The sequence below is a fragment of the Phyllobates terribilis genome, unplaced genomic scaffold (genome assembly GCF_046119375.1).
Source record: "Phyllobates terribilis strain yellow unplaced genomic scaffold, ASM4611937v1 Scaffold_4__5_contigs__length_816908805, whole genome shotgun sequence".
Classification (NCBI taxonomy): domain Eukaryota; kingdom Metazoa; phylum Chordata; class Amphibia; order Anura; family Dendrobatidae; genus Phyllobates; species Phyllobates terribilis.
The window spans coordinates 293595377-293607596 of NW_027362764.1; positions in this window are offsets into that span (position 1 = coordinate 293595377).

Sequence of the window (12220 nt, forward strand, 5' to 3'; positions counted from 1 at the left end):
ACTAATAGAACATGTCCCACACACTGCTACAAGCCCAAATATTTTTTCAGAGCTAAATGCAGATAAAAATTAATTTTAATTTGCAACCTGGTGGAGGTTAGTATATATGGACTAATAGAACAAGTCCCACACACTGCTACAAGCCCAGATATTTTTTCAGAGCTAGATGCAGATAAAAATTAAATTTTAATTTGCCAACTGGTGGAGCTTAGTATAGATGGACTAATAGAACAAGTCCCACACACTGCTACAAGCCCAAATATTTTTTCAGAGCTAGATGCAGATAAAAATTATTTTGAATTTGCAACCTGGTGGAGGTTAGTATAGATGGACTAATAGAACAAGTCCCACACACTGCTACAAGCCCAAATATTTTTTCAGAGCTAAACACAGATAAAAATTATTTTGAATTTGCAACCTGGTGGAGGTTAGTATAGATGGACTAATAGAACAAGTCCCACACACTGCTACAAGCCCAAATATTTTTTCAGAGCTAGATGCAGATAAAAATTAATTTTAATTTGCAACCTGGTGGAGGTTAGTATAGATGGACTAATAGAACAAGTCCCACACACTGCTACAAGCCCAAATATTTTTTCAGAGCTAAATGCAGATAAAAAATATTTTGAATTTGCAACCTGGTGGAGGTTAGTATAGATGGACTAATAGAACAAGTTCCACACACTGCTACAAGCCAAAATATTTTTTCAGAGCTAGATGCAGATAAAAATTATTTTGAATTTGCAACCTGGTGGAGGTTAGTATAGATGGATTAATAGAACAAGTCCCACACACTGCTTAAAGCCCAAATATTTTTTCAGAGCTAGATGCAGATAAAAATTATTTTGAATTTGCAACCTGGTGGAGGTTAGTATAGATGGACTAATAGAACAAGTTCCACACACTGCTACAAGCCCAAATATATTTTCAGAGCTAGATGCAGATACAAATTACTTTTAATTTGCAACCTGGTGGAGGTTAGTATAGATGGACTAATAGAACATGTCCCACACACTGCTACAAGCCCAAATATTTTTTCAGAGCTAAATGCAGATAAAAAATATTTTTAATTTGCAACCTGGTGGAGGTTAGTATAGATGGACTAATAGAACAAGTCCCACACACTGCTACAAGCCCAGATATTTTTTCAGAGCTAGATGCAGATAAAAATTAAATTTTAATTTGCCAACTGGTGGAGCTTAGTATAGATGGACTAATAGAACAAGTCCCACACACTGCTACAAGCCCAAATATTTTTTCAGAGCTAGATGCAGATAAAAATTATTTTGAATTTGCAACCTGGTGGAGGTTAGTATAGATGGACTAATAGAACAAGTCCCACACACTGCTACAAGCCCAAATATTTTTTCAGAGCTAGACACAGATAAAAATTATTTTGAATTTGCAACCTGGTGGAGGTTAGTATAGATGGACTAATAGAACAAGTCCCACACACTGCTACAAGCCGAAATATTTTTTCAGAGCTAGATGCAGATAAAAATTATTTTGAATTTGCAACCTGGTGGAGGTTAGTATAGATGGACTAATAGAACAAGTCCCACACACTGCTACAAGCCCAAATATTTTTTCAGAGCTAGCTGCAGATAAAAATTTATTTTAATTTGCAACCTGGTGGAGGTTAGTATAGATGGACTAATAGAACAAGTCCCACACACTGCTACAAGCCCAAATATATTTTCAGAGCTAGATGCAGATACAAATTATTTTTAATTTGCAACCTGGTGGAGGTTAGTATAGATGGACTAATAGAACAAGTCCCACACACTGCTACAAGCACAAATATTTTTTCAGAGCTAGATGCAGATAAAAATTATTTTGAATTTGCAACCTGGTGGAGGTTAGTATAGATGGACTAATAGAACAAGTCCCACACACTGCTACAAGCCCAAATATTTTTTCAGAGCTAGATTCAGATAAAAATTATTTTGAATTTGCAACCTGGTGGAGGTTAGTATAGATGGACTAATAGAACAAGTCTCACACACTGCTACAAGCCCAAATATTTTTTCAGAGCTAGATGCAGATAAAAATTATTTTGAATATGCAACCAGGTGGAGGTTAGTATAGATGGACTAATAGAACAAGTCCCACACTCTGCTACAAGCCCAAATATTTTTTCAGAGCTAAATGCAGATAAAAAATATTTTTAATTTGCAACCTGGTGGAGGTTAGTATAGATGGACTAATAGAACAAGTCCCACACACTGCTACAAGCCCAGATATTTTTTCAGAGCTAGATGCAGATAAAAATTAAATTTTAATTTGCCAACTGGTGGAGCTTAGTATAGATGGACTAATAGAACAAGTCCCACACACTGCTACAAGCCCAAATATTTTTTCAGAGCTAGATGCAGATAAAAATTATTTTGAATTTGCAACCTGGTGGAGGTTAGTATAGATGGACTAATAGAACAAGTCCCACACACTGCTACAAGCCCAAATATTTTTTCAGAGCTAAACACAGATAAAAATTATTTTTAATTTGCAACCTGGTGGAGGTTATTATAGATGGACTAATAGAAGAAGTCCCACACACTGCTACAAGCCGAAATATTTTTTCAGAGCTAGATGCAGATAAAAATTATTTTGAATTTGCAACCTGGTGGAGGTTAGTATAGATGGCCTAATAGAACAAGTCCCACACACTGCTACAAGCCCAAATATTTTTTCAGAGCTAGATGCAGATAAAAATTAATTTTAATTTGCAACCTGGTGGAGGTTAGTATAGATGGACTAATAGAACAAGTCCCACACACTGCTACAAGCCCAAATATATTTTCAGAGCTAGATGCAGATACAAATTATTTTTAATTTGCAACCTGGTGGAGGTTAGTATAGATGGACTAATAGAACAAGTCCCACACACTGCTACAAGCCCAAATATTTTTTCAGAGCTAGATGCAGATAAAATTTATTTTGAATTTGCAACCTGGTGGAGGTTAGTATAGATGGACTAATAGAACAAGTCCCACACACTGCTACAAGCCAAATATTTTTTCAGAGCTAGATGCAGATAAAAATTATTTTGAATTTGCAACCTGGTGGAGGTTAGTATAGATGGACTAATAGAACAAGTCCCACACACTGCTACAAGCCCAAATATTTTTTCAGAGCTAGATGCAGATAAAAATTATTTTGAATATGCAACCTGGTGGAGGTTAGTATAGATGGACTAATAGAACAAGTCCCACACACTGCTACAAGCCCAAATATTTTTTCAGAGCTAGATGCAGATAAAAATTATTTTGAATTTGCAACCTGGTGGATGTTAGTACAGATGGACTAATAGAACAAGTCCCACACACTGCTACAAGCCCAAATATTTTTTCAGAGCTAGATGCAGATAAAAAATATTTTTAATTTGCAACCTGGTGGAGGTTAGTATAGATGGACTAATAGAACAAGTCCCACACACTGCTACAAGCCCAGATATTTTTTCAGAGCTAGATGCAGATAAAAATTAATTTTAATTTGCAACCTGGTGGAGGTTAGTATAGATGGACTAATAGAACAAGTCCCACACACTGCTACAAGCCCAAATATTTTTTCAGAGCTAAACGCAGATAAAAATTATTTTGAATTTGCAACCTGGTGGAGGTTAGTATAGATGGACTAATAGAACAAGTCCCACACACTGCTACAAGCCGAAATATTTTTTCAGAGCTAGATGCAGATAAAAATTATTTTGAATATGCAACCTGGTGGAGGTTAGTATAGATGGACTAATAGAATAAGTCCCACACACTGCTACAAGCCCAGATATTTTTTCAGAGCTAGATGCAGATAAAAATTAATTTTAATTTGCAACCTGGTGGAGGTTAGTATAGATGGACTAATAGAACAAGTCCCACACACTGCTACAAGCCCAAACATTTTTTCAGAGCTAAACGCAGATAAAAATGATTTTGAATTTGCAACCTCGTGGAGGTTAGTATAGATCGACTAATAGAACAAGTCCCACACACTGCTACAAGCCAAAATATTTTTTCAGAGCTAGATGCAGATAAAAATTATTTTGAATTTGCAACCTGGTGGAGGTTAGTATAGATGGACTAATAGAACAAGTCCCACACACTGCTACAAGCCCAAATATTTTTTCAGAGCTAGATGCAGATAAAAATTATTTTTAATTTGCAACCTGGTGGAGGTTAGTATAGATGGACTAATAGAACAAGTCCCATACACTGCTACAAGCCCAAATATATTTTCAGAGCTAGATGCAGATACAGATTATTTTTAATTTGCAACCTGGTAGAGGTTAGTATAGATGCACTAATAGAACAAGTCCCACACACTGCTGTAAGCCCAAATATGTTTTTCAGAGCTAGATGCAGATAAAAATTATTTTGAATTTGCAACCTGGTGGAGGTTAGTATAGATGGACTAATAGAACAAGTCCCACACACTGCTACAAGCCCAAATATTTTTTCAGAGCTAGATGCAGATAAAAATTATTTTTAATTTGCAAACTGGTGGAGGTTAGTATAGATGGACTAATAGAACAAGTCCCACACACTGCTACAAGCCCAAATATTTTTTAAGAGCTAGATGCAGATAAAAATTATTTTGAATTTGCAACCTGGTGGAGGTTAGTATAGATGGACTAATAGAACAAGTCCCACACACTGCTACAAGCCCAAATATTTTTTCAGAGCTAGATGCAGATAAAAAATATTTTTAATTTGCAACCTGGTGGAGGTTAGTATAGATGGACTAATAGAATAAGTCCCACACACTGCTTCAAGCCCAGATATTTTTTCACAGCTAGATGCAGATAAAAATTAATTTTAATTTGCAACCTGGTGGAGGTTAGTATAGATGGACTAATAGAACAAGTCCCACACACTGCTACAAGCCGAAATATTTTTTCAGAGCTAAATGCAGATAAAAATTATTTTGAATTTGCAACCTGGTGGAGGTTAGTATAGATGGACTAATAGAACAAGTCCCACACACTGCTACAAGCCGAAATATTTTTTCAGATCTAGATGCAGATAAAAATTATTTTGAATTTGCAACCTGGTGGAGGTTAGTATAGATGGACTAATAGAACAAGTCCCACACACTGCTACAAGCCCAGATATTTTTTCAGAGCTAGATGCAGATAAAAATTAATTTTAATTTGCAACCTGGTGGAGGTTAGTATAGATGGACTAATAGAACAAGTCCCACACACTGCTACAAGCCCAAATATTTTTTCAGAGCTAAACGCAAATAAAAATTATTTTGAATTTGCAACCTCGTGGAGGTTAGTATAGATGGACTAATAGAACAAGTCCCACACACTGCTACAAGCCAAAATATTTTTTCAGAGCTAGATGCAGATAAAAATTATTTTGAATTTGCAACCTGGTGAAGGTTAGTATAGATGGACTAATGGAACACGTCCCACACACTGCTACAAGCCCAAATATTTTTTCAGAGCTAGATGCAGATAAAAATTATTTTTAATTTGCAACCTGGTGGAGGTTAGTATAGATGGACTAATTGAACAAGTCCCACACACTGCTACAAGCCCAAATATATTTTCAGAGCTAGATGCAGATACAGATTATTTTTAATTTGCAACCTGGTGGAGGTTAGTATAGATGCACTAATAGAACAAGTCCCACACACTGCTGCAAGCCCAAATATTTTTCAGAGCTAGATGCAGATAAAAATTATGTTGAATTTGCAACCTGGTGGAGGTTAGTATAGATGGACTAATAGAACAAGTCCCACACACTGCTACAAGCCCAAATATTTTTTCAGAGCTAGATGCAGATAAAAATTATTTTTAATTTGCAACCTGGTGGAGGTTAGTATAGATGGACTAATAGAACAAGTCCCACACACTGCTACAAGCCCAAATATTTTTTCAGAGCTAGATGCAGATAAAAATTATTTTGAATTTGCAACCTGGTGGAGGTTAGTATAGATGGACTAATAGAACGAGTCCCACACACTGCTACAAGCCCAAATATTTTTTCAGAGCTAGATGCAGATAAAAAATATTTTTAATTTGCAACCTGGTGGAGGTTAGTATAGATGGACTAATAGAATAAGTCCCACACACTGCTTCAAGCCCAGATATTTTTTCAGAGCTAGATGCAGATAAAAATTAATTTTAATTTGCAACCTGGTGGAGGTTAGTATAGATGGACTAATAGAACAAGTCCCACACACTGCTACAAGCCGAAATATTTTTTCAGATCTAGATGCAGATAAAAATTATTTTGAATTTGCAACCTGGTGGAGGTTAGTATAGATGGACTAATAGAACAAGTCCCACACACTGCTACAAGCCCAAATATTTTTTCAGAGCTAGATGCAGATAAAAATTATTTTTAATTTGCAACCTGGTGGAGGTTAGTATAGATGGACTAATAGAACAAGTCCCACACACTGCTACAAGCCCAAATATATTTTCAGAGCTAGATGCAGATACAAATTATTTTTAATTTGCAACCTGGTGGAGGTTAGTATAGATGGACTAATAGAACAAGTCCCACACACTGCTACAAGCCCAAATATTTTTTCAGAGCTAGATGCAGATAAAAATTATTTTGAATTTGCAACCTGGTGGAGGTTAGTATAGATGGACTAATAGAATAAGTCCCACACACTGCTACGAGCCCAAATATTTTTTCAGAGCTAGATGCAGATAAAAATTATTTTGAATTTGCAACCTGGTGGAGGTTAGTATAGATGGACTAATAGAACAAGTCCCACACACTGCTACAAGCCCAAATATTTTTTCAGAGTTAGATGCAGATAAAAATTATTTTGAATTTGCAACCTGGTGGAGGTTAGTATAGATGGACTAACAGAACAAGTCCCACACACTGCTACAAGCAAAAATATTTTTTCAGAGCTAGATGCAGATAAAAATTATTTTGAATTTGCAGCCTGGTGGAGGTCAGTATAGATGGACTAATAGAACAAGTCCCACACACTGCTACAAGCCCAAATATTTTTTCAGAGCTAGATGCAGATAAAAATTATTTTGAATTTGCAACCTGGTGGAGGTTAGTATAGATGGACTAATAGAACAAGTCCCACACACTGCTACAAGCCCAAATATTTTTTCAGAGATAGATGCAGATAAAAATTATTTTGAATTTGCAACCTGGTGGAGGTTAGTATAGATGGACTTATAGAACAAGTCCCACACACTGCTACAAGCCCAAATATTTTTTCAGAGCTAGATGCAGATAAAAATTATTTTGAATTTGCAACCTGGTGGAGGTTAGTATAGATGGACTAATAGAACAAGTCCCACACACTGCTACAAGCCCAAATATTTTTTCAGAGCTAAACGCAGATAAAAATTATTTTTAATTTGCAACCTCGTGGAGGTTAGTATAGATGGACTAATAGAACATGTCCCACACACTGCTACAAGCCCAAATATATTTTCAGAGCTAGATGCAGATACAGATTATTTTTAATTTGCAACCTGGTGGAGGTTAGTATAGATGCACTAATAGAACAAGTCCCACACACTGCTGCAAGCCCAAATATTTTTTCAGAGCTAGATGCAGATAAAAATTATTTTGAATTTGCAACCTGGTGGAGGTTAGCATAGATGGACTAATAGAACAAGTCCCACACACTGCTACAAGCCCAAATATTTTTTCAGAGCTAGATGCAGATAAAAATTATTTTGAATTTGCAGCCTGGTGGAGGTCAGTATAGATGGACTAATAGAACAAGTCCCACACACTGCTACAAGCCCAAATATTTTTTCAGAGCTAGATGCAGATAAAAATTATTTTGAATTTGCAACCTGGTGGAGGTTAGTATAGATGGACTAATAGAACAAGTCCCACACACTGCTACAAGCCCAAATATTTTTTCAGAGCTAGATGCAGATAAAAATTATTTTGAATTTGCAACCTGGTGGAGGTTAGTATAGATGGACTAATAGAACAAGTCCCACACACTGCTACAAGCCCAAATATTTTTTCAGAGCTAAACGCAGATAAAAATTATTTTTAATTTGCAACCTCGTGGAGGTTAGTATAGATGGACTAATAGAACAAGTCCCACACACTGCTACAAGCCCAAATATATTTTCAGAGCTAGATGCAGATACAGATTATTTTTAATTTGCAACCTGGTGGAGGTTAGTATAGATGCACTAATAGAACAAGTCCCACACACTGCTGCAAGCCCAAATATTTTTTCAGAGCTAGATGCAGATAAAAATTATTTTGAATTTGCAACCTGGTGGAGGTTAGTATAGATGGACTAATAGAACAAGTCCCACACACTGCTACAAGCCCAAATATTTTTTCAGAGCTAGATGCAGATAAAAATTATTTTTAATTTGCAACCTGGTGGAGGTTAGTATAGATGGACTAATAGAACAAGTCCCACACACTGCTACAAGCCCAAAATATTTTTTCAGAGCTAGATGCAGATAAAAATTATTTTGAATTTGCAACCTGGTGGAGGTTAGTATAGATGGACTAATAGAACAAGTCCCACACACTGCTACAAGCCCAAATATATTTTCAGAGCTAGATGCAGATACAGATTATTTTTAATTTGCAACCTGGTGGAGGTTAGTATAGATGCACTAATAGAACAAGTCCCACACACTGCTGCAAGCCCAAATATTTTTTCAGAGCTAGATGCAGATAAAAATTATTTTGAATTTGCAACCTCTTGGAGGTTAGTATAGATGGACTAATAGAACAAGTCCCACACACTGCTACAAGCCCAAATATTTTTTCAGAGCTAGATGCAGATAAAAATTATTTTTAATTTGCAACCTGGTGGAGGTTAGTATAGATGGACTAATAGAACAAGTCCCACACACTGCTACAAGCCCAAATATTTTTTCAGAGCTAGATGCAGATAAAAATTATTTTGAATTTGCAACCTGGTGGAGGTTAGTATAGATGGACTAATAGAACAAGTCCCACACACTGCTACAAGCCCAAATATATTTTCAGAGTTAGATTCAGATACAGATTATTTTTAATTTGCAACCTGGTGGAGGTTAGTATAGATGCACTAATAGAACAAGTCCCACACACTGCTGCAAGCCTAAGTATTTTTTCAGAGCTAGATGCAGATAAAAATTATTTTGAATTTGCAACCTGGTGGAGGTTAGTATAGATGGACTAATAGAACAAGTCCCACACACTGCTACAAGCCCAAATATTTTTTCAGAGCTAGATGCAGATAAAAATTATTTTTAATTTGCAACCTGGTGGAGGTTAGTATAGATGGACTAATAGAACAAGTCCCACACACTGCTACAAGCCCAAATATTTTTTCAGAGCTAGATGCAGATAAAAATTATTTTTAATTTGCAACCTGGTGGAGGTTAGTATAGATGGACTAATAGAACAAGTCCCACACACTGCTACAAGCCCAAATATTTTTTCAGAGCTAGATGCAGATAAAAATTATTTTTAATTTGCAACCTGGTGGAGGTTAGTATAGATGGACTAATAGAATAAGTACCACACACTGCTTCAAGCCCAGATATTTTTTCAGAGCTAGATGCAGATAAAAATTAATTTTAATTTGCAACCTGGTGGAGGTTAGTATAGATGGACTAATAGAACAAGTCCCACACACTGCTACAAGCCGAAATATTTTTTCAGAGCTAAATGCAGATAAAAATTATTTTGAATTTGCAACCTGGTGGAGGTTAGTATAGATGAACTAATAGAACAAGTCCCACACACTGCTACAAGCCGAAATATTTTTTCAGATCTAGATGCAGATAAAAATTATTTTGAATTTGCAACCTGGTGGAGGTTAGTATAGATGGACTTAGAGAACAAGTCCCACACACTGCTACAAGCCCAAATATTTTTTCAGAGCTAGATGCAGATAAAAATTATTTTTAATTTGCAACCTGGTGGAGGTTAGTATAGATGTACTAATAGAACAAGTCCCACACACTGCTACAAGCCCAAATATTTTTTCAGAGCTAAACGCAAATAAAAATTATTTTGAATTTGCAACCTCGTGGAGGTTAGTATAGATGGACTAATAGAACAAGTCCCACACACTGCTACAAGCCAAAATATTTTTTCAGAGCTAGATGCAGATAAAAATTATTTTGAATTTGCAACCTGGTGGAGGTTAGTATAGATGCACTAATAGAACAAGTCCCACACACTGCTACAAGCCCAAATATTTTTTCAGAGCTAGATGCAGATAAAAATTATTTTTAATTTGCAACCTGGTGGAGGTTAGTATAGATGGACTAATTGAACAAGTCCCACACACTGCTACAAGCCCAAATATATTTTCAGAGCTAGATGCAGATACAGATTATTTTTAATTTGCAACCTGGTGGAGGTTAGTATAGATGCACTAATAGAACAAGTCCCACACACTGCTGCAAGCCCAAATATTTTTCAGAGCTAGATGCAGATAAAAATTATGTTGAATTTGCAACCTGGTGGAGGTTAGTATAGATGGACTAATAGAACAAGTCCCACACACTGCTACAAGCCCAAATATTTTTTCAGAGCTAGATGCAGATAAAAATTATTTTTAATTTGCAACCTGGTGGAGGTTAGTATAGATGGACTAATAGAACAAGTCCCACACACTGCTACAAGCCCAAATATTTTTTCAGAGCTAGATGCAGATAAAAATTATTTTGAATTTGCAACCTGGTGGAGGTTAGTATAGATGGACTAATAGAACGAGTCCCACACACTGCTACAAGCCCAAATATTTTTTCAGAGCTAGATGCAGATAAAAAATATTTTTAATTTGCAACCTGGTGGAGGTTAGTATAGATGGACTAATAGAATAAGTCCCACACACTGCTTCAAGCCCAGATATTTTTTCAGAGCTAGATGCAGATAAAAATTAATTTTAATTTGCAACCTGGTGGAGGTTAGTATAGATGGACTTAGAGAACAAGTCCCACACACTGCTACAAGCCCAAATATTTTTTCAGAGCTAGATGCAGATAAAAATTATTTTTAATTTGCAACCTGGTGGAGGTTAGTATAGATGGACTAATAGAACAAGTCCCACACACTGCTACAAGCCCAAATATTTTTTCAGAGCTAAACGCAAATAAAAATTATTTTGAATTTGCAACCTCGTGGAGGTTAGTATAGATGGACTAATAGAACAAGTCCCACACACTGCTACAAGCCCAAATATTTTTTCAGAGTTAGATGCAGATAAAAATTATTTTGAATTTGCAACCTGGTGGAGGTTAGTATAGATGGACTAATAGAACAAGTCCCACACACTGCTACAAGCAAAAATATTTTTTCAGAGCTAGATGCAGATAAAAATTATTTTGAATTTGCAGCCTGGTGGAGGTCAGTATAGATGGACTAATAGAACAAGTCCCACACACTGCTACAAGCCCAAATATTTTTTCAGAGCTAGATGCAGATAAAAATTATTTTGAATTTGCAACCTGGTGGAGGTTAGTATAGATGGACTAATAGAACAAGTCCCACACACTGCTACAAGCCCAAATATTTTTTCAGAGATAGATGCAGATAAAAATTATTTTGAATTTGCAACCTGGTGGAGGTTAGTATAGATGGACTAATAGAACAAGTCCCACACACTGCTACAAGCCCAAATATTTTTTCAGAGCTAGATGCAGATAAAAATTATTTTGAATTTGCAACCTGGTGGAGGTTAGTATAGATGGACTAATAGAACAAGTCCCACACACTGCTACAAGCCCAAATATTTTTTCAGAGCTAAACGCAGATAAAAATTATTTTTAATTTGCAACCTCGTGGAGGTTAGTATAGATGGACTAATAGAACAAGTCCCACACACTGCTACAAGCCCAAATATATTTTCAGAGCTAGATGCAGATACAGATTATTTTTAATTTGCAACCTGGTGGAGGTTAGTATAGATGCACTAATAGAACAAGTCCCACACACTGCTGCAAGCCCAAATATTTTTTCAGAGCTAGATGCAGATAAAAATTATTTTGAATTTGCAACCTGGTGGAGGTTAGTATAGATGGACTAATAGAACAAGTCCCACACACTGCTACAAGCCCAAATATTTTTTCAGAGCTAGATGCAGATAAAAATTATTTTTAATTTGCAACCTGGTGGAGGTTAGTATAGATGGACTAATAGAACAAGTCCCACACACTGCTACAAGCCCAAATATTTTTTCAGAGCTAGATGCAGATAAAAATTATTTTGAATTTGCAACCTGGTGGAGGTTAGTATAGATGGACTAATAG